The sequence below is a fragment of the Nycticebus coucang genome, chromosome 9, assembly GCF_027406575.1.
Source record: "Nycticebus coucang isolate mNycCou1 chromosome 9, mNycCou1.pri, whole genome shotgun sequence".
NCBI lineage: Eukaryota > Metazoa > Chordata > Mammalia > Primates > Lorisidae > Nycticebus > Nycticebus coucang.
The window spans coordinates 68,776,365-68,797,153 of NC_069788.1; the positions used below are offsets into that span (position 1 = coordinate 68,776,365).

Genomic DNA, 20,789 nt, shown 5'->3' on the forward strand with positions numbered 1-20,789 from the left:
TGAAGCAAACATCACCCTGATACCAAAACCAGGAAAAGACCCAGACAAAAGGGAGAATTTCAGACCAATCTCACTCATGAATATAGACGCAAAAATTCTCAACAAAATCCTAGCCAATAGATTACAGCTTATCATCAAAAAAGTCATTCATCATGATCAAGTAGGCTTCATCCCAGGGATGCAAGGCTGGTTTAACATACGCAAGTCTATACACGTTATCCACCATATTAACAGAGGCAAAAATAAAGATCACATGATCCTCTCAATAGATGCAGAAAAAGCATTTGATAAAATCCAGCATCCTTTTCTAATTAGAACACTGAAGAGTATAGGCATAGGTGGCACATTTCTAAAACTGATTGAAGCTATCTATGACAAACCCACAGCCAATATTTTACTGAATGGAGTAAAACTGAAAGCTTTTCCTCTTAGAACTGGAACCAGACAAGGTTGTCCTCTGTCACCTTTACTGTTCAACGTAGTGCTGGAAGTTCTAGCCAATACAATTAGGCAAGACAAGGAAATAAAGGGAATCCAAATGGGAGCAGAGGAGGTCAAACTCTCCCTCTTTGCTGACGACATGATCTTATACTTAGAGAACCCCAAAGACTCAACCACAAGACTCCTAGAAGTCATCAAAAAATACAGTAATGTTTCAGGATATAAAATCAATGTCCACAAGTCAGTAGCCTTTGTGTACACCAATAACAGTCAAGATGAGAAGCTAATTAAGGACACAACTCCCTTCACCATAGTTTCAAAGAAAATGAAATACCTAGGAGTATACCTAACGAAGGAGGTGAAGGACCTCTATAAAGAAAACTATGAAATCCTCAGAAAGGAAATAGCAGAGGATATTAACAAGTGGAAGAACATACCATGCTCGTGGATGGGAAGAATCAACATTGTTAAAATGTCTATACTTCCCAAAGCAATCTACCTATTCAATGCCATTCCTATCAAAATACCAACATCGTACTTTCAAGATTTGGAAAAAATGATTCTGCGTTTTGTATGGAACTGGAAAAAACCCCGTATAGCTAAGGCAGTTCTCTGTAACAAAAATAAAGCTGGGGGCATCAGCATACCAGATTTTAGTCTGTACTACAAAGCCATAGTGGTCAAGACAGCATGGTACTGGCACAAAAACAGAGACATAGACACTTGGAATCGAATTGAAAACCAAGAAATGAAACTAACATTTTACAACCACCTAATCTTTGATAAACCAAACAAGAACATACCTTGGGGGAAAGACTCCCTATTCAATAAATGGTGTTGGGAGAACTGGATGTCTACATGTAAAAGACTGAAAGTGGACCCACACCTTTCCCCACTCACAAAAATTGATTCAAGATGGATAAAGGACTTAAATTTAAGGCATGAAACAATAAAAATCCTCCAAGAAAGCATAGGAAAAACACTGGAAGATATTGGCCTGGGGAAAGACTTCATGAAGAAGACTGCCATGGCAATTGCAACAACAACAAAAATAAACAAATGGGACTTCATTAAACTGAAAAGCTTCTGTACAGCTAAGGAGACAATAACCAAAGCAAAGAGACAACCTACACAATGGGAAAGGATATTTGCATATTTTCAATCAGACAAAAGGTTGATAACTAGGATCTATACAGAACTCAAATTAATCCACATGAAAAAAGCCAACAATCCCTTATATCAATGGGCAAGAGACATGAATAGAACTTTCTCTAAAGACGACAGACGAATGGCTAACAAACACATGAAAAAATGTTCATCATCTCTATATATTAGAGAAATGCAAATCAAAACAACCCTGAGATATCATCTAACTCCAGTGAGAATGGCCCACATCACAAAATCTCAAAACTGCAGATGCTGGCGTGGATGTGGAGAGAAGGGAACACTTTTACACTGCTGGTGGGACTGCAAACTAGTACAACCTTTCTGGAAGGAAGTATGGAGAAACCTCAAAGCACTCAAGCTAGACCTCCCATTTGATCCTGCAATCCCATTACTGGGCATCTACCCAGAAGGAAAGAAATCCTTTTATCATAAGGACACTTGTACTAGACTGTTTATTGCAGCTCAATTTACAATCACCAAAATGTGGAAACAGCCTAAATGCCCCCCAACCCAGGAATGGATTAACAAGCTGTGGTATATGTATACCATGGAATACTATTCAGCCATTAAAAAAAATGGAGACTTTACATCCTTCGTATTAACCTGGATGCACGTGGAAGACATTATTCTTAGTAAAGCATCACAAGAATGGGGAAGCATGAATCCTATATACTCAATTTTGATATGAGGACAATTAATGACAATTATGGTTATGGGGGGGAACAGAAAGAGGGAAGGAGGGGCCTTGGTGTGTGTTACACTTTATGGGGGCAAGACATGATTGCAAGAGGGACTTTACCTAACAATTGCAATCAGTGTAACCTGGCTTATTGTACCCTCAATGAATCCCCAAAAATAAAAAAAAAAAAAAAATGGAAGAAAAAAAAAAAAAAGAAGATTTGGCCCACCTATCGGCTAATATAACTGTTATGAGCATGTTGTAGGTAGGCCGGGCATTATGTTCAATAGGTTAGATGTATTAAATGTATTTTTTTTTTTGTAGAGACCGAGTCTCACTGTACCGCCCTCAGGTAGGTTGCCGTGGCGTCACACGGCTCACAGCAACCTCTAACTCTTGGGCTTAAGCGATTCTCTTGCCTCAGCCTCCCGAGCAGCTGGGACTACAGGCACCCGCCACAACACCCGGCTATTTTTTGGTTGCATTTTGGCCGGGGCTGGTTTGAACCCGCCACCCTCGGCATATGGGGCTGGCGCCCTACTCACTGAGCCACAGGCGCCGCCCTTAAATGTATTTTTAAATTAACAATATTTTCAATGTACGATGGGATTATACAGATGTCACCTCCTTGTAAGTCTAAGAGCATCTGTTTATTAAAAGGCAATTGTTAATTTTGTGGCAGCTGATAAGAGCATTATGCTGAGTGAGAAATGCCTACTTTTTTTCTTTTGACGTGCACACTGAAGTGGTTAGGGGTGAAATGACATAATGGCTTGACTTTGCTTTAAAATATGCCAGTTAAAAAATGTAGAGAGCAATAAATTAAACAAATATGGCATTGTTATATGGATGATTGTGAAAATTGATTGATAGGTTTATGGGGACTCATTGTAGTCTATTTTTGTTTTTTTTTTAAGAGACAGAGTCTCACTTTATTGCCCTGGGTAGAGTGCCATGACGTCACACAGCTCACAGCAACCTCCAACTCCTGGGCTTAGGTGATTCTCTTGCCTCAGCCTCCAGGCACCCGCCACAACACCCGCCTATTTATTTTCGTTGTTGTTGTTGCAGTTTGGCTGGGGCCAGCTTTGAACTGCCGCCCTCAGGATATGGGGCCACGCCCTACCCTCTGAGCCACAGGTGCTTCCCTGTACTCTATTTTTAAAGTATGATTGGGAATTTCTTATTAAAACATTCAAAATAAATTGCATCAGTGTTCGCTTTGGCAGCACATATACTAAAATTGGAATAATACAGAGAAGATTAACACGTGCCTTGTGCAAGGATGACATGCAAATTTGTGAAGCGGTCCATATTTTTTCACACCCACGTACGAGTAAAACTCAATTTAATTCAAGATGGGGGGAGGAGGAACAAGGGAGGAGAAGAAAAGAGGGAGGATTGAGGTGCTGTCACTTAGTGTAGGGGTGTATGGCACACCTTTGGGGTACAGGACACAACTACAAGAGGGACTCTACCTAACAAATTCAAACACATGGCCTGGTTGTAATCTCACATTAACCTGAAATGAATAGGAATATTAAATATAGATTTAATATTCCTTAATATAAGGAAATATTATATATATTTGGAACTAGGAAATGAAGGTAGGGCTAGATTTGAGAAGCTGCCCAGGTGTGCCTGATACGCTGGTGCTGCTGTGTCTTTAGAGCACCATCAGGGTAACCCTTGGACAGTGGTGAAGAAAATTCTCCCATAGTCAGGACTTCAAGTAGTACATTTATTGGGTGTGAGGAACCAGATAGCAGGTCCCTGTGTTTTTAGGTTCTTAGTTCCCAGTAGTGAAGAACTGTTTACTGGGGACAGAGTAAACGAGCAGAGCAAGCAGGTGCAGGCAGACAGAGTGCCCAAGTTTTATTAAAGCACAGCACATTCCAGAGAAAGAACAGTCAGCCCTGTGAGTGGAGGAGACGCTGAGTTTAAAAAGATGTCCCCTTTCCTGATGACTCCCTAATTTTATGTCAAGTGGTGGTAGTGGTGGTGGAATGTTCATAATTTTTCTTGGAAAAGTTGGGGAATTCCTGGAATTGGGAGCCCTCCCTTTTCTATCCTTGTAAGGCAATTCTGGGGGTTGCCATGGTATTTGTGAACTGTCATGGCTATAGTAGGTGTGATTTTTAGTATGTGAATGAGGGCAGGTCATTTAGGGACACTGTTACCTCAACTGTGCACATGCTCCTAAGACCCTCTATGGAGGCCTTGATTATACTTCTACTTTGTGATTTTTCGACTTCTTTCTGATTGTTCAGTCCTTGGAGACCCTTACTACAGAGCACACATCTGGTTAGTCTTTGGGGACCCCCTTGACACTGGTCACTTTGTTTTTCCTAGTAAAGAAAACTTCTCCTAGCGTCATTTGCCTCTCAGTGGACACCCCTAAACAAAGCATCTGTCCTCCTTCCTCCTTATCCCTACCTAACATCTTTGGAAAATCTACTTTGGAGAGAAAGTTGGCCAGATGTGTGACTCTATGCTCATTACCTGGGCAGTTGCAGACTTGTTCTGGATGTTACAGACTTGTCAGGAGCAGGATTGAAAGATTGGTGACTAAGAAGTCTGGGGAAGAGGTGCATGGATGGACGTCCCAGGATGGGCAGAGACTATGAAGATCTTTGTGTCCTGCGGGACTTCTCCCTACACAGCACACACTGCAGAGAGAGCTCTTAATTATCAGATGCAGCATACATACACTGTCCACTTTCCCCAGTCACCCCAGTGCTTCCTTATGGGCCCATGAACAAAGTGACTCCAGTGGCAGGCAGGAGTGCTGTGCATGGGCTCAATATTATGGACCTTTCCATTGCCAAGGTTAACCTGCCAGTGTTACTGTTGAGTGCCTAATCTGCTAACGGCAGAGACCAACACTGACCACTGAAATGGCGGTTTTCTAAGGGGACCAGCCAGCTATCAAGTGGCAGTTTGATTACATTGGACTAGGATTACAGGCATGAGCCACCATGCCTGTTTTTTGCTGAGCTAATTTTAACAGAAAAAAGGAAACATCAAAAAAAAAAAAAAAGGAAACATCATAGTTACACAAAATAAGAGGTGATAAGTAGAAAACTAATTGCAGTTATATAGAAAATTTCAAAGACTTATAAGAGATACCTATGTTCAACTTTTCAAATAAGTTTGAAAATCTGAATGAAATGAATACTTTTCTAGGAAAGTATAATTGATCAAAACCAGTTCCAAAAGGGATGAAAACTTTAAATAGACAAATCTCTTCTATCTCCAACAAATAAGCGTACAGTCACCAAACACACCCCTAGAAAATTTCTTTTTAAAGTTAAGAACAAGAGGAGAATTACAATTATAATACTGTTATTACATGATTCCGGAGGTAGTCGTTAACAAATTAGATAAAGAAATTAACTTTATGCTTGGAAATTTATCATTTATTTGCACATTGTATAACTGAATACATGAAAAATCCAAAAGAGTCAACTAGAAAACTATTAAAAATAAGAGAATTTAGTAATATGGATGGATTAAAAAATAAATATATAAAAATCAACAGACTTTGCAAGTAAAATAGTAAGAAGAACTTAGTGAAGTTATTATTCTATTTACAATAACTTTTTTTTTTTTTTTGAGATAGAGTCTCATTCTGTTGCCCCTGACTAGAGTACTGTGGCTTTATAGCTCACAGCAACTTCAAACTCCTGGGTACAAGCCATCCTCTTGCCGAAGCCTCCCGAGTAACTGCAACTACAGGCACCTGCCTGCCACAAGGCCTGCTTATTTTTTAGAGATGGGGTCTCACTCTTGCTCAGGCTGATCTGGAACTCCTGAGCTCAGTCAATCCACCCATCTTGGCCCTCCAGAGTGCTAGAATTAAAGGTGTGAGCCACTACACCCAGCCTGTATTTACAATAACTTTTAAAAAATTCTGGGATTTAAAAGTTTTTAAATTTTGTTACTATAGAAAATTTCTATAATTTCCACAAGAAATTATAGAGCAGTAATTAACCCTCTAGTACCCATCAACCAGTGTCAACAATTACAAAAAGAGAACCGGTCATGAGTCACTTCCCACCCACTCTCAGATTGGTTTGAAGCAAGAGTGTGATGTCATATTATTTAATTCTGAAATATCTCAAGATAGATAATAAACATAGATTTAAAAAATAGGTCCTGTACAGTCTATGGATTCAACATACTAGGAAGTGAGTTCCCAGATAAAAGTTGACAACAAGTGTACAGAGACAATGCCGAGAAAAAGGAACTGATAAAGAGTTGAACACTTGAAAAATACCCATTTATCTGACAGACGAGTTTAAACATTCTTAAATAATTAGTGGAAACTATATATACATATGAAGAAAAAAATGTAGGCATCAGCCTTAGGGGGGAAAATGTTTAGAAGAAAGCAAAAGTAATTCTAGTAGAGCGCTTGTCACCTGTGAGCAATAACTTTATAGTTATGATAATGTAGATATTGACAATTGGTTTAAGGGAGAAAGGCTCGGTGCCTGTAGTACAGTGGTTATGGCGCCAACCACATACACCAAAGGTAGCAGGTTCGAACCTGACCCGAGCCAGCTAAACAACAATGACAACTACAACCAAAAAATAGCCAGGCATTGTGGTGGGCGCCTGTCGTCCCAGCTACTTGGGAGGCTGAGGCAAGAGAATCACTTCAGCCCAAGAGTTGGAGGTTGCTGTGAGCTGTGACACCACAGAACTCTACCCAGGGCGACATAGTGAGACTCTGTATAAAAAAAAAAAAGAGAGAAGAGTGCAGGAACGTTCATGGTTATTCTCAACCACTATAACAGGAATATTGCTATTTAATGTTCATGTTGGAAAATCAAGTAATGGCAGTACGTTTTTTGCATAGAAGTCAGCAACAAGAGAAACAGCTAAAAGTATGATAGTTGGCTTTGTTACCTGGGACTGTACATGGGATGAAGCATTAGGTAAGGCCATATTCTTCATCGTAAGAAACTGTTTAATAATATTTGATTTTAAAATGATACTAACGTATATTACCTTGATTTCAAAATAAAAGTTAATAAGTAAAGTAGAAATGAGGAAGGAAACCAGACTCAGCTGGAATGTTGTTTAGTGTGATCCAGAGCTGTTCATCTGGAGTAACTCGAGTAACTGGAGTAACTCGATGGCTATTTTATTAAAAAGAGCAAAATTGACAAATTTCCTTGTAAGGCAACATACGTTGAGCCAAAGTGGATTTTGAGTTGATCTGGAGGCGGGCTCTTCTCTCTACGCTTCTTTAGAATAAAAGTGTGTGTTCTGTTTCTATACTCTCTGTAAGAGTATTTGATCCTTTCAGTGGATTTCAAAACAAACTCTAAATGAGGGGTAATGTTTTTCTTCTTCAATGTTTTCAGAAACTGAACTATTTCCCTGTTGGTTATTATTTTTATTTTTATTTTTTTTTTTTTAGAGACAGATTCTTACTTTGTTGCCCTTGGTAGAGTGCTGTGTTGTCACAGCTCACAGCAACCTCCAGCTCTTGGGCTTAGGCAAGTCTCTTGCCTCAGCCTCCTGAGTAGCTGGGACTACAGGCACCCGCCACAACACCCGGCTATTTTTTTGATGCAGTTTGGCTGGGGCCAGGTTTGATCCTGCCACCCTCAGTATATGGGGCCGGTGCCCTAGTCACTGAGCCACAGGCGCCGCCCCTCCCTGTTGGTTTTTAGTGGGAAATCGTGACCATCCTAATGATGCATCTCCACTGAATATCCGACTCTAAAGGTCTCTCCTGCAGGCCAGGACTGCCTGGAGCCTGGATATGATCCCATGAATGATATACTCAGACTGTGAGGACATTGAAGTATTTGAGAAGCAGTTCAGTAATTCCTGCACAGCGATTTGAAACTCAAACATGGCTTCCTTATCTATGTGAATACCGTGGATGTTTGATGTAAATAGCTCAGAAGAGCTGTTCAAACATATCAAAATCTTGACCGAGGGAATATGCCAGAGGGAATACGGCTTCTTCTGTGGACCAAGGATCTGTGATGTAGTAACTGTCCGTCACATAGTAAAGGCAAGCATCTATTCTAAATGTTGTTAGTAATGCACGTGAAGACATTCGCACGTTCTTCCCTTCTACAGCTGCAGCACAGGCTTGTGGGAGGGAAAGAACTTGATCTTCATCATCTATATCCTCTGTGTGAGCACTATTTAGCTGATATAATTGCACGTGGTACAGTACTGTGACTATGATTATCATTTAAGTGGTAAGGTTACAAAGGTAACATCTCCAAAACTTGATTTTGTTTTTGACACCTTGGGGTGGGTTGTGGAGGGATAGAATCCTTTTTTTAGGAGTTAAAAAAGAAATTAATTCTTAAAACATTTCACTTCCCTAGAGGTCTCTACTTTTGCCCACTTCCATCTGCACTCACTTTTCCAGATCCAATTTGCCTCTGCTGTTTTGATTCCAGGCTATTCCCTGTTTGAACATGATTTTGTGATACATCTACCTTCCTATTCCATGTATATTCTGATCTCTTTTTGTCAACGCATCCTCATACAGACTGGTTTACCAAGCCACTCAGAGTCATTCACCCTCCTTTCCATCATTTCTGGCTCTTACCTGTTTCTATTGTTGGGTCAGCACATTGGTTATAATTGTGTCCAGTTACTTAGCTCTCTGTCTCCTCCTCGCCCCTCCTGTTTTGGCTAACTTCTCCCAGAGTATGCCCATCTGGGTACAGTCTAGTAATTTCTCATCTAGCTTATCATTTTCAACCCTTTAAGGGGGAAGATCCTTCCAGATTTCTGTCCTCTCACATTAGAGGACTCCATGGGACAGGGCTCATCTCAGGGGCTTTTTACCTCATGTGCTCAGCATAGTGCCTGGCACGTTTGTGTACTCAGCAGATTTGATAATGAATAATGAAATGGAGTGACTCATTCTTATTCATTAGTTTTGAAGGGTCCCTGGAAATGGGATGGCAAAGTCTCCCCACAACCTGCTGTGCATTTTGGAGGAGACAGAATCTTCATATGAGCTGCTATGGACTGTGGACGATTAAGGAAGGATCCATCTGTGGAAGGATCTGTGGAAGATTAAGATTAATATGTATACTATTATATATGTATTAATAATTTTGATTGTTCGTACTACTTCAAATTATTGCTTTCACAGGTAGATTTATGTATCTTCATGTGAATTTTCTTGGTAATTGGAGTGCATTTCTCTATAGATCAACTCTTTCTTAATTGTTAATAGTTGTTTGTTTTTTTTAAGTAGTATGTTTTCTCTTCCTTTTTTTTTTTTTTTTTCTTTTTAGACAGGATCTGGCTCTCTTGCCTGGGCTTATATGGAAGAAGAAGGAATGTGTAGAGCAGGGATTAACAAACTACAGCCATGGACTGTTGATAAAGTTTTATTGGAACACTGCTATGTTCACACATTGTCTGTGGCTCAAAGTTGGAAATTGCAACAGAAACCATGTGACCCACAATGCCTAAAATGCTAAGTAGATGGGTGAGCTGGTATTATAGATGAGTATTTGATTTTGAAATAGTCTCAAATTAAAACTTTCTCCCTTTACTCTCTGGCCCTTCACAGAAAAAGCTAACCCCTGAGTTAGAGAATCATGGTTGATTTAATGAGGCTGTTTTTGCTATCACCTAGTAATCCCTGGTGGAGATGTCTGACCCCAAGTATGTGGAACTCATTGAACTGAGAATTCCTCTTTGATCTCAGTTCTGACTCATGTTACTAATTTCAACATTCTGTTACAATGGCTTAGATACTTTTTCACACATACATGTGCACATACAAACACACAACACACAAATGTCCCATTTGAACTTTTTCTCTTTGACAATTTGTTTTTTGGTTCATAGACTAAAGTCACTCATTCACATAATATTAATTGAATTACTTGTATCTAAGGCTCAATGTGAGTGTCAGTAGGAGAGCAGAAGGGAGGGACACAAACAATTTTCCACCATGTTGCTGAAGAAACTTATAAAGTGTGGGTGGCACCTGTGGCTCAAAGGAGTAGGGCGCTGGCCCCATATACCGGAGGTGGTGGGTTCAAACCCAGCCCCGGCCAAAAAACTGCAAAAAAAGAAACTGCAAAAAAAAAAAAAGAAGAAAGAAACTTATAAAGTGTGAGATCTTTAAGTAACAAAGAACTAATTAAGTCTTGGCTTTGCAAGTAGCCTTCACCATATGATTGTTTTCTTTTCATTAATTTCTGGTATCTTTTAAATTTGTTTTTCTTTCTTTAGGTTTATTTTGATGATCATTTCCTAACTTTTTGAGATGAATGCATATCTCATTAATTTTCATCTATTTATCTTTTCTAATATATGTGTTTAATGCTATAAATTTGCCTCTAGGTACTGCTTTATATCCACACAAATGTTATTTGCATTATCAAAATATTCCAAATATTTACTAATTTTTATTGTGATGTTTTCTTCCACCTGAGGGTTATTTAGAAATATATTGTTTCATTTCCAAAAACATAAGAATCATCTAATTATTCTTAAAAACTTTATTCCTTTTCGATCAGAATATATACTCTGTATGTCTCCCATTCTTTGAAATCTGTTGCTTTGTGGCTTTGTATGTGATCACTTATCGTAAATGTTTCAGGTATGTTTGTAGCAAAGGTTATTGGTCACAGTGTTCTCTTTATGGACAGTAGGTCAGATTTGTTAACTGTGTCTTTTAAGTCTTCCATAGCCTTACTACAGATAAGCTCTTTGATACCACATACTGCCAGGAAGGACAGCATTGTATGACTTAGATTTGCTACTCTAATACCATTTTTTTTTTTCCATTAGCCAAAGGTTCTTTCTCTGTCACCCAGGCTGGAGTGCAGTGGTGCAATCAGAGCTCACTGCTTCCTAGAACTCCTAAGCTCAAGTGATTCTCCTGCCTCAGCCTCTTGGATAGCTGGGACTATAATTACACATCGCCATGCCTAGCTAATTAGAATTTTTTTTATTTTTTATTTTTTTGTACAGATGAGGCCTGGATATGTTGCCCAGGCTGGTCTCAAACTCCTGAGCTCATGTGATCCTCCCATTTTCACATTCCAAAGTGCAGACATTACAAGTGTCAGCCACTGCACAGGGCCTAGTCCCATACCTTCTAATGAATTCATTTTCTGTTTGAGTCCTACAGAATCAGTTTCTGTTGATTGCTGCCAAAAACTTGTGTGATACCTGCTGTGGCCTGAGCTAGAGGGCCCTGTGGGCCCCAAACCCAACACAGAGGGGTGGCACTGGCATCCCCAGGGGCCTGGATGAAGGTACCTCATCTTGCCAGTGCAAAGGGAACCTGCCCCTCTGGGAAGCCTGTTGCCGAGGGGTAGCTGTAGGGCAAAGCTGGATATCCAGCCCTAGAACACAAATGAAAGCACCTGCCAAGATACATATCATTATCCCTTCCTCTCTCCTTCCCACCTTCCTTCCCTCCCTCCCTCCCTCCCTTCTTTCTTTTGACAATGTCTTACTTTTTTGCCTTGGGTAGAGTGCCATGGCATCATAGTTCACAGCAACCTCAAACTCTCAGGCTTAAGCAATACTCTTGCCTCAGCCTCTCAAAGTAGCTGGGACTATAGGTATGTGCTACTATGCCCAGCTAGTTTTTCTATTTTTAGTAGAGACAGGGTCTCACCCTTGCTCAGGCTGGTTTTGAACTTCTAAGCTCAAGAGGTCCCCCTGCCTCAGTCTCCCAGAGTGCGAGGATTACAGGTGTGAGCCACCACACCAGCCTGTTTCTTGTAGTAAAAGATTGGAAACTGTTCAACATTATGAATTAACACACTTTTTAGGTGTTAGGTTGGCCAAGCTAACTCCATCTTAAATCTGAAAAAAGAGTACGTTGGAGACATCATGCTACCTTACCCCAAACACTTCAGTACTTTCTAAGAACAAATACATTGGCAGCACCTGTAGCTCCGTGGGTACGGTGCTGGCCACATACACCCAGTCTGGTGGGTTCGAACCTGATCCTGGCCAGCTAAACAACAATGACAACTGCAACAACAACCAAAAATAGTTGGGTATTGTGGTGGGTGCCTGTAGTCCCAGCTACTTGGGAGGCTGAGGCAAGAGAATCGCTTAAGCCCAAGAGTTGGAGGTTGCTGTGAGCTGTGACGCCACAGCACGCTACCAGGGCGACAGCTTGAGACTCTGTCTCAAAATAAATAAATAAAAACAAATACATTTTCTTATGTAATCAGAAAATTTAACATTGAAAAAATAGTATAATTTTTTTTTTTTTTGCAGTTTTTGGGTGGGGTGGGGTTTCAACCCGCCACCTCCGGCATATGGAGCCAGCACTCTATTCCTTTGAGCCACACGTGCCACCCATATATCATCTTAATATAATACATAGTCTGTGTACATCGTCTTTCTTTCTTTCCTTCCTTCCTTCCTTCCTTCCTTCCTTCCTTCCTTCCTTCCTTCCCGCCACCTCCGGCATATGGAGCCAGCACTCTATTCCTTTGAGCCACACGTGCCACCCATATATAATCTTAATATAATACATAGTCTGTGTACATCGTCTTTCTTTCTTTCCTTCCTTCCTTCCTTCCTTCCTTCCTTCCTTCCTTCCTTCCCGCCACCTCCGGCATATGGAGCCAGCACTCTATTCCTTTGAGCCACACGTGCCACCCATATATCATCTTAATATAATAAATAGTCTGTGTACATCGTCTTTCTTTCTTTCCTTCCTTCCTTCCTTCCTTCCTTCCTTCCTTCCTTCCTTCCTTCCTTCCCGCCACCTCCGGCATATGGAGCCAGCACTCTATTCCTTTGAGCCACACGTGCCACCCATATATAATCTTAATATAATACATAGTCTGTGTACATCGTCTTTCTTTCTTTCTTTCTTCCTCTCTTTCTTTCTTTCTTTCCTTCCTTCCTTCCTTCCTTCCTTCCTTCCTTCCTTCCTTCCTTCCTTCCTTCCTTCCTTCCTTCCTTCCTTCTCTCTCTCTCTCTCTCTCTCTCTCTCTTTCTTTCTTTCTTTCATGAGACAGAGCCTCAAGCTGTCACCCTGGGTATAGTGCTGTGGTATCACAGCTCACAGCAACCTCCAACTCCTGGGCTTAAGCGATTCTCTTGCCTCAGCCTCCCGAGTAGCTGGGACTACAGGTGCCCGCCACAACGCCCGGCTATTTTTTGGTTGTAGTTGTCACTGCTGTTTGGCAGGCCTGGGCTGGGTTTGAACCCATCAGCTCTGGTGTATGTGGCTGGCACCTTAGCTGCTTGAGCTGCAGGTGCTGAGCCGTGTACATCAGTTTTTTTTGTTTTGTTTTGTTTTGTTTTGTTTTTTAAGAGACAGAGTCTCATTTTATCGCCCTCGGTAGAGTGCTGTTTAGTCACACAGCTCACAGCAACCTCCAACTCCAGGGCTTAAGCGATTTTTTTGCCTCAGCCTCCCGAGTAGCTGGGATTACAGGTGTCCACCACAACGCCCGGCTATCTTTTTGTTACAGTTTGGCCAGGGCCAGGTTTGAACCTGCCACCGTTGGTATATGGGCTGGCACCCTACCCACTGAGGCACAGGTGCTGCCCCTGTACATTATTTTTTTTATTGTCCAGGCAATGTCCTTGATAGTTCTTCTTTATATCCCCAGACCTAATTAATCCAGATCACATATTGAATTCATTTTTTTTTTTTTTTTTTTTTTGAGACAGAGTCTCACTATGTCGCCCTCAGTTGGCTACGGTGGTGTCACAGCTCACAGCAACCTCCAACTCCTGGGCTTAGGTGATTCTCTTGCTTCAGCCTCCCGAGTATTGGGACTACAGGCGCCTGCCACAATGCCCGGCTATTTTTTTTGTTGTAGTTGTCATTGTTGTTTGGCAGGCCCAGGCCAGGTTCGAACCCACCAGCTCCGGTGTACGTGGCCAGCTTCCCAGCCTCAGAGCTATAGGCACTATGTCCACATATTGAATTAAATTTTCATTTCTCTTTAATCCCTATTAATCTGAAATAATTCCCCAGAATTTCTTGATTTTGATATATTTAAAGAATAATAGTTATTTTGTAGAGTATGGGTCAATTTTATTTTGTTTGATATTTTCACATGATTACAGATTCAGATTATGCCTTTTTTGGTAGGAATCCTACTAATGTGATGTTACATCCTGCTCAGTCCTTTCTATCAGGAGAAACATGACTTGTTTTGTCCCAGTATTAACTATGTAACTTTGACCATTTGGTTAAGTTAGTGTCCCCAGGTTTCTCTGCAAAGTTACTATTGTAGGTTTATAATTAATGCATGATTCATGTGGAGAGATTTTGAAACTACGTAAATATCCTGTTCCTCATCAATCTTTCCTCCACTAGTTTCAACCACTCTTGATGGTTTCCTAACTCCATCATTCCTCTTATAATTACTAGTCGACTTTTTTTTTACCATAAGAGCTTTCCCCCTTCTCCTCCATTCGTGTATGTCCATAATGCCAAAAGACAAAATTTCAACAAATTTAATTAAATGATCTAATTTGTGCTTTATGCACTTCACCTAGGAAGAGAGAGGGGCTCTCTGGGCCTGGTAGCACAAGCGGTTCTTATAAGGTACCTTGAGTGAGAACAAGGAAATAGCATAATAAGAAAAGCAGATTGGTAACATCAGATTACTTTTCTTGTAAGTGTTCAACCAGTGGGCTTATCATGCTGGATAAATTGGCCTGTTTGGGAATTTGGCTTTCTCTCTCTGTCTTCATTTCTTGGGAGTCAGATAAACAACTTAGTTTGGGTTTGGTGACATGATACTTTAGCATGAGTGACTCCATTTTGGTTTGGTCAGCTGGAGGCCCTAGTGCAAGACCTTGGTTCAAATCAGTGTCCTCCTATAAATTCTATTTAATCATGTGCATATGTATATGTGTGTGCATTAACATACACATATAAATAATTAACATATGTACACACATATACATATCCACCACACAATATTCAGGTATGTACTCATGAATTCTTATTTTTGTTATCGTCATTTATTTCAATGCTCCAAAGTGTCCCAGACTGAGCCAGTAGCTCTTTTATGATTGACTCCCTCATTCTCTGAACACTCTTCTACTTTCTGGTACAACAATGTGTTCTAGGCTCACATTGTACTTTCCCTGCCCAGCTTTGTCTCCAAGGAATCCTTGACTGGCTATTTATTTATTTATTTTACCAAAGCCAAGGAATATTTGGTACTAATGTCCAGCTACACCTCTTGTGATCACTTGCTGGTGGCAAAACTGTGGTCTGATCTTAAAATGTCTCCTCTGCAGAAAGGCCTTCCCTGACAGCCCAATCTAAAGGCGCTCTTGCTCACTTCACCAGGCCCCCAGCTCACCTTCCTTCCCCCTGGCAGGCCACCTGGCTTCGGATTTTGCCTTCTTGCCCATGCCAGGTGGTGGAGGCAACGGGCCAAGAGGGCCAGAGAGGGCTGGGTTGGCCTTCAGACCTGGCTAAACTTTCTTTCTTTCTTTTTTTGAGACAGAGTCTCAAGCTGTTGCCCTGGGTAGAGTGCCATGGTGTCACAGCTCCCAGCAACCTCAGATTCTTGGGCTTAAGCGATTCTCTTGCCTCAGTCTCCCAAGTAGAGGAGTACAGGCATCTGCCACAACGCCTGGCTATTTTTTTTGTTGCAGTTGTCATTGTTTTAGCAGGCCCGGGCAGAGTTCAAACCCACCAGCCCCGGTGTATGTGGCTGGTGCCCTTGCCCACTGAGCTACCGGCACCACCCCTGGCTAAGCTTTCAAGGCCTCCTGGAGGGAGTTGGGCCAGGGTCTGAGGTGTGGGGGATTCCCCCTTGCTCCCCACCATACGAGTTCTGTGGGAGGGTGGCATACTGTGGACCTCAGGTTGGAGTAGGGCTAGTGCCTCAAGGCAGCCTGGAGACCTCTCAGCCTGAGAGCAAGGCAGGAGCTGGAGTGAAGAGTAACTCGGAGGGGGCCTCCCCTGAACCCGGCACTGCTCCCTCTGGTGCCGTGAGATGGAGAAGGAGAAGCCAGAGCAAAGCCCTGAGGAGGGCCAGTCATCAAAACTCTGCAGAAGGAACTGGAGCAGTTTGCCAAGCTCCCGAAGCAGAAGAGGATAGCCCTGGGGTATACCCAGGCAGAAGGGGTGGGGGGGGGGTCTCCCTGGGGTTCTCTTTGGGAAGGTTTGGAAGCCAAACAACCATCTGCCGTTTTGAGGCCCTGCAGCTCAGTTTCAAGAACACGTGTAAGCTGCGGCCTCTGGCGCAGAAGTGGGTGGAGGAAGCTGACAACAACGAAAATCTTCAGGAGATAGGCAAAGCAGAGACCCTCGTGAGCAAAGACGGAGTGAGAGGCCACCTGGAGAACCTGTTCCTGCAGTACCTGACACCCACACTGCAGCACATCAGCCACACGGCCCAGCAGCTTGAGCTGGAGAAGGATGTGGTCCGAGTGTGGTTCTGTAACCACCACCAGGCCAGCAAGCGACCAGGCATTGACTGTTCACGATCGGAGGAGTTTGAGGCTGCGGGGTCTCCTTTCTCAGGAGGACCAGTGCCTTTCCTCTGGCTGCAGGGCCCCATTTTGGTAGCCCAGGCTACGGTAGCCCTCAGTTCACAAGCTGTACTCCTTGGTCCCTTTCTCTGACGGGGAAACCTTTCCTTCTGTCTCTGTCACCACTCTGGGCTCTCCTATGCATTCAAACTGAGGTGTCCGCCCTACTAGGAATGGGGAGGGACAGAAAAACGGGAGAAGCTAGGAAGGAGAACCTGGAGTTTGTACCAGGGCTTTGGGGATGAAATTCTTTAATCACTAAGGAAGGAATTGGGAACACAAGGGGTGGGGGCAGGGAGTTTGGGGGGAGCTGGATGGAAGAAAGGTGAAGTTCAATTATACTCTTGATTTTAATCCCCACATCACTCATCACTTTATTCTTTTTTTTTTTTTTTATAAAGTCTCACTTTATAGCCCTCGGTAGAGTGCCGTGGCCTCACACAGCTCACAGCAACCTCCAACTCCTGGGCTTACGCGATTCTCTTGCCTCAGCCTCCCGAGCAGCTGGGACTACAGGCGCCCGCCACAACGCCCGGCTATTTTTTGGTTGCAGTTTGGCCGGGGCCGGGTTTGAACCCGCCATCCTCGGTATATGGGGCCAGCGCCCTACCGACTGAGCCACAGGCACCACCCCCATCACTTTGTTCTTAAATAAAGAAGCCTGGGACAGAGTAAATAGATTAAAAAAATAATAAAATAAAAATATGGAGCTCTCACCCCTGTATTTTCTGAGTTCATTACTATCTAAAATTATCTTAGTTTACCAAAACATGCGTGAGGATGACAAGCTTCACATTTAGGGCCTCTGTAGACAGTGGGAGGAGATTAGTAGAATACACAGGGTACCTGTCAGTATTTTTGATAAATGTTATTAAAAAGAAGTTAAAAATATTCTCCTGTAACCAGAAAGGTACATAAGTAAAAAATAATTAAATACAATTATCTCGTTTGTTGGTGTATTTTGAAATTTTCCTATCCCTCCAACTAGACTATAAAGGACTTGTCAGCCTTTTTCTATTAATTAATAATGACTAACGGGGAGAGATCACGTTTAACTTGCTTCAGATTATAGACTAGATAACAAATATTAAGGATAATTCATTCAGAATCCTTGACATGCCTCTGCTAGAAAAAAAGATACAAAATGTTTTTAAAAATTTACAAAAACAAGTTTGTAATGAGTTTATTAAGGGCAAGACGTTTCTCTCTGTTAATCTTCAACAGCATGTTGTCTGGCAGGTAGGAGGCGAAACTAAACAAAAACACATGCGTGGCTTTATACAGAAGTGAGTCAAATATTCTAAGCAAGGCTTTAAAAGTATGAAATCCATACTTTAAAAGTTTGAATAGCATCATTTGTTACTCATGAGGACCTGTCGGTCTTTTTTTTTTTTTTTTTTTTGTAGAGACAGAGTGTCACTTTATACCCTTCGGGTAGAGTGCCATGGCATCACACAGCTCACAGCAACTTCCAACTCCTAGGCTTAAGCGATTCTCTTGCCTCAGCTTCCCCAGTAGCTGGGACGACAGGAGCCCGCCACCATGCCCAGCTATTTTTGGTTGCAGTTCAGCCGAGGCCGGGTTTGAACCCGCCACCCTCGGTATGTGGGGCCGGCGCCTTACCGACTGAGCCACAGGCGCCGCCCGGACCTGTCGGTCTTAATAGAGTTATATACCCTGAACCTGAACCTAGCACAGTTTGTTACAAATAAAAGGAGTGAATGGAATCTTCCTGCTCAAAACAAATCCTGTGACAACACAACAGTCTGTCTTTATCTCTATTCCCTTCTATGTGTGGAAGTTTTTCAAGTAATATTTCCCCAAGATCCACCCCATTCCTTAGAAAAGTTTTTCGATCACATATCCGGAATAGGGAAATTTCCACGCGTAGTAATCACTATGACACCAATGTTTCAGTAAGTTTCCTACGTTTTCAAATACTTCTCTGCCAGTCTGTGTTGTAAAGTCACCGTTGCTTTCAAAAGAATCTCATGCTGTTACTGTAGTTACTCTTTAAACCATTCGTCTTCCACTGAGTCATCTCTGATAAACAGCCCAGCGATTGCAAAGTCTACTTTGAACCCCTTCTGCTGGGTTCTCTGTAACAGCTGCTGTGTGAATGCTAATCGTGGCCTTACCTCACCTCACCGCTCACAGGCACGTGGAAGGGCATCACCAAAGGTGTTAAGCACTGCAGTTTAAATGGGTAGACGTGGCAGGCAATCGGTGCTTTTCCTCCCAGCCTTTTATGACCCATTAAATCTCCTTAAAATCCTGAGAAAATGAATGAGTTGGGGTTTTTCAACCAGTGATCTGTAACATACAAGTCACATTTTAACTACCATACACCAACTTTCTTCTCCACCAACACTTGGTACTATGACTGTAGATCGGCCCTTCTCTCTTATCCTTTCCTTTTTCTCATTTTGCATGGTCTAGAATAGAGAATGTGTAGAATTTTCCTTTCTATGTATCAGTCCATTTGGTACCTATACCAAAATACCACAAACTGGTGGCTTGTAAACAACAGAAATCTTGCTCACAGTTCTAGAGGATGGAAAGTCCATGATCGACATGCCAGCAGACTTGGTGTCTGGGGAGGCTCTCCCCCGGTTCATAGAGGCACCTGCCTGCTCCTTTATCCTGGGGTGGAAGGGAAGAGGCAGCTTCCTGAGGTCTCTTGTATAAGGGCACCAATCCCAATCCATGAGGGTTCAGCTCCACCTTCTAATATTATCCAAAAGCTCCACCTTCTAATATTATCACATTGGGGATTAGGTTTTAGAACATGAATTTTGGAGGGTGGGGGGACACAAGTATTCTGTCCATAGCACCACCGTAAATTTGCATCAGGAAATAATGACTTGAGACCAGCCCCTTACTATCATTTGGTCTAGCGTGATGCTTCTACTACATTCTTGGGACACACCCGACCCATCTGGTCTGTCCTGTGCAAAGGTAAATGTTGGCTGGTACCAAGCCTCAACACACAGCTAGCATAGAATTCAAACAAAACAAAGCAAGTTTTGATAATTGAACTTTGTTGTTGTTGAGACAGAGTCTCACTTTGTTGCCCTTGGTAGTGTGCCATGGCTCATAGATCATGGCAACCTCGAACTCTAAAGCTCAAATGATCCTTTTGTCTTCAGCCTCCCAAGTAGCTGGGACTACAGGTGCCCCCACAGAGCCTTGGCTATTTTTAGAGATGGGGTCTCACTCTTGCTCAGGCTGGTTTTGAACTCCTGAGCTCAGGCAATCCACCTGCCTTGGCTTCCCAGAGTGCTGGGATTACAAGCGTGAGCCACTGTGGCTGGCCTAGGTGATAACTAAACTTTGGTTATGCAAGATGTTAATATAAGAGAAGCTGGGTGAAAAATTGAAGAGAACTCTGGTGTTTTGTAACTTTTCTCTAAGTCTAAAATTATTTTAAAATAAAACTTTTTTTAAAAAAGCTCTCTAAAACAGACCTTGCTGCCTGGCTTATAGTTGATAGGCTGCACTTGAAATAATTCACTTTAACTAACTTGGCATTAACTTTTCCAGCCATTTCTCCTACTATCTCCCTTTCCCAGTCACATGATGCCTTGGGTTCATTTCTGCAGTTTGATACTGATGCTACCTCTGAGAGCTGCCCCCTTTCACCATGTGGAAAGGACCAAACAACAAGAAGAGAGCCTCACCAGACAAAATTCAGTTGCTGAATTGTTTCCTTCTCAGAAACATTTTACTCTTGGATTGTTCAGCCCATCTGTCTCATACAGCCCCCTGTCAGGCTTCCTGGGCTCAAACAGAACTTTCTGTTTGAGAAAGGTGAGCAAGGGCAGCTCTGCCTACACCCTCCTCCTCTCTTCTAGTTCCAAGGTCAGGATTGTGAGAAGTTTCTCATTAGTCTCTTTTCCGATTGTCTTGAGCCCTTAATTCCTAAACGAGCCTGACAGGAAGAAGAAGTAGTTACAATACAAGTCTTCCAGCTCAGGCATTAGTGGTTCCAAATTTATTT

At 42.2% G+C, this 20,789-nt stretch overlaps 1 non-coding gene and 1 pseudogene across 1 annotated transcript; both read left to right on the top strand.

Moving 5' to 3' along the window:
* The first annotated feature begins 3,500 nt into the window (after positions 1-3,500).
* LOC128595064 (U6 spliceosomal RNA) lies at positions 3,501-3,607 on the top strand. Its single transcript, XR_008382753.1, has one exon. It is a non-coding gene; the product is annotated as a U6 spliceosomal RNA (small nuclear RNA).
* Positions 3,608-10,889: 7,282 nt separating this feature from the next.
* On the top strand, positions 10,890-16,943 carry LOC128594739 (POU domain, class 5, transcription factor 1-like; annotated as a pseudogene).
* Positions 16,944-20,789: the final 3,846 nt, after the last annotated feature.